The 3200-nt window shown below is 33.3% G+C and overlaps 1 pseudogene; it reads left to right on the forward strand.

Annotated features, from left to right (window-relative positions):
* The first annotated feature begins 1218 nt into the window (after positions 1-1218).
* LOC125850395 (dehydration-responsive element-binding protein 2B-like) lies at positions 1219-2008 on the forward strand (annotated as a pseudogene).
* The last annotated feature ends 1192 nt before the right edge of the window (positions 2009-3200 follow it).

The raw sequence follows: 3200 nt of genomic DNA on the forward strand, positions 1-3200 counted from the left end.
ACATTTTGCCTTCACTTCACCCACTTTATTGGTAATCTCTGAAAAATGATTCCAAACTTCGGAGGTTTTTCTACCACTTCCCTCATTGTGCAGAGTTGTTCTTTTCTGTTTCTTCGGAGGATTGTTCAAAGAAGAAGTTTCTGAAAAATTACCTCTTGCTTGAGTTTTATCCATTGTAGAATTTTTTACTTGAGGTTGAACTTCCAAATCTTCAACTTCTACTGATCGTTTCATCTGAAATTCATATAAAAAAAAGAAAATATAAAAAAATCTCAATTTTGAAGTCATGCTCTCTAGATTAAAATTAGTTTAAATCAAGAAAAAATATAATATAGAAAATTACCTTCAATCTTCACTTTTTCCTTGTATTTGAAGTTGAGAACTTAAGAAGTTGGAGAAGAAAATACCAATAGGACTGAAGAAGATGAAGAGAAGGAGCAGAAGGCTGCTATGAAATTTTTTTAAAAAGAAAAAGAAGAAGAAGAAAGCTGCGTGCGCTGCAAAGAAGAAGCTGCATATACTTTTTGCAAAAGACTGCACTATGAATTTGTGATGTAGGGTAGGTAAAAATCACTTAAATAATAAATTTTGGTGGAGTTAGAATTAGGGTTTTAATAGTTGGACTGAAATTTAAGTGTTGGGCTTGAAAAAAATGATAAAGTTAAAGACTTAAGTTAATTAAAATTTAATAAAATATTTATATTTTATTTATGAATGATATATAAATAATTATAAATTTTATATATATAATTTATCGGTTCGGTTTGGTTATTTTTGCGGATATTTTTTAGTAAAACCAAAACCAAACCAAATAGTATCGGTTTTTCAAAATGTAAAACCAAACCTAACCAAATCCAACCAAATATCGGTTTTTTTTATCGGTTTGGTTCGGATTGCGGTTCGGTTTGGTTTTTTAACCATAACCATGAACAGCCCTAGTTGTAGGATATTAACAAGTAGGTTAGGTTGTCAATTTGCTTTTGTTGCAGTACGGAAATAATTTCTGCTTCTGTATATGTATATTCCCAAGGAGTTATTGTTGTAATTGCACATAGCGAATAAGAGATGAATTATCTTCTANTACTCAGTATTTTTGAATTTATTGTGTGCTATTTTCTGATTTAGCACACAATATATTTTTATAAAATTGATTTCAAGCCATCTTTTTATTGATTAATCATAAACTATTTATATGACCATAAATTTTTGTGTTAATAGGAAACTGAAAAGAAAGTGTAATAGATCAAAGGAGATTTTGTTAAGATGGAGAAATTTTAACGAAGAGGTTAATTCGAACGATGAACAAGCGAAGAAGAAGAGAAAATCTCCGGGTAATGGATCAAAAAAAGGGTTGTATGACAGTCCTGAGAATTCGAGTTGTAAATACAGAGGACTTGGGGTAAATGGGTGGCTGAAATTCGCGAACCTGTGTATAAGAGCAAAGGAAAGCGACTTTGGCTTGGTACTTACTCGACTGCTGGTGAGGCTGCTATTGCTTATGATGAAGCTGCTAAGGTTATGTATGGATCCAATGCCATACTTAATTTCCCCAATTGTTGTGACACGTCGATTACTCGAACATCTTCACTTGAATCGAGTGTTCAATCGTCTGTTGATCATGAAGATTTAGTTGTTGATGATGCAGAGAATGTTGAAATTGAATCGAATTTGAAAACATCAGATACCCCAAATGATAGTGGTGTTGTAAGTAAAGATTATGCTAATCACGGTTCACCTGCTTGTTCCTGGACTGAAGTGGACGGACTTGGAAGTAATCATGGAGGAGAACTCCGAGATAGAATTAACTGATACAGACGTGAAGCCAACTTTCATGTTTAGCAAAGATATTGATGAAATTTGTAACTCCAAAAACCTGAATGAAGATGTTGGTACACGTCTAGAATACATGGAGCATTGTCTAATGGATGACAATTGTTCAATGGAAGCAACAAAAATATTAGATACCTTTTGTTTGACTGAGAACAATGATGAACCTTTCGATTTTTAGAAGAATCGTTTGATTTCAAGAGTCTGCTGAGATAAACTATACGAAGAATGAGGAGCAATTTGATTGTACAACCAGCAAAATGACCTCCAGAACTCAGAGACAAATTCCAAGATTCAATCATATGGAATAATAAGCAACCAGGCTGATTCGAAGGACCAAAACATGGGTGCTTTCGGATTAGATGACTTCGGAGCAAGCAATAGTAGGCAACCAAAGGATAATATCGAAGATTTGTCTATGTTCAGCTCTGATTCCTTTCTTAATTAGGAAAATATAGTGTTTCAATTCATTATCCTTGAAAATGGACTGTTTATTTATAATGTATGATGAACTGTTTCGATTCATAATGAAAATTGAACTCTTTATAGTAGTATATTTCACATGAACTGTTCAATTTTACAAGGTGGACTTGACTGAAATATTGCAAGCATTAACGGAGAAAGTTGTATGAAGTTGGAATTTAGCTTAACTTTTATAATAATCATCACCATAGTATAGCTCAATCGATGATTGAAGAGCAGCAATCCTGAATTAGCTACTGCAAGGTAGTGTGGCACGAAAAAAAGCTTTGCAAGTTTACGGATGGTTGTTCAAGAGGAGATCCAAGAACCAGTGGAGGCGGAGGTAACATGATCACGGCCTTCACAGCACCTTTAAGTCAACAAAGCAACAATTATGCTGAGACAAAAGCCCTCCAAACTGGTTTAGAGTGGTGCAAAAAGCAAGGATTTGCCAAGATTATTGCTGAAGTAGATTCGTTATTAGTTGCAAATTGGATAGAGGGTAAGATAAAGCCTCTTTGGAACCTGAATTGTCCAAGCAAGCTAAAGGATTGAGCCTAATGGATACAGACCAATTTGTGCCAATTTCATTTATGAGGACAATAGATAACACTAATAATTTTATTTGTTATTTTCAATGTGCTATATTATCAAGCTACATGGAGAAAAAAAATCCTCTCATTCATCTTGATTATTGTTGTAATATTAATTTGGACATATTCATAACAACCAAGTTTTTTTAGGAGGTTAGGTTTTATGTCCTTTCCTGAATGTATTCACCTCTTGAATATTAAATTACTTACAAAAATAGGAGTCTTAGCTAAACCCCGACACTACAAGGCGACTACAAAAGATAGATAAAATGCAGTAAGATGAAATACATAAGCAATTGGATAAAAAAAGTAATTCTA

Source organism: Solanum stenotomum, unplaced genomic scaffold (assembly GCF_019186545.1).
Source record: "Solanum stenotomum isolate F172 unplaced genomic scaffold, ASM1918654v1 scaffold16440, whole genome shotgun sequence".
In the NCBI taxonomy this organism is placed as follows: domain Eukaryota; kingdom Viridiplantae; phylum Streptophyta; class Magnoliopsida; order Solanales; family Solanaceae; genus Solanum; species Solanum stenotomum.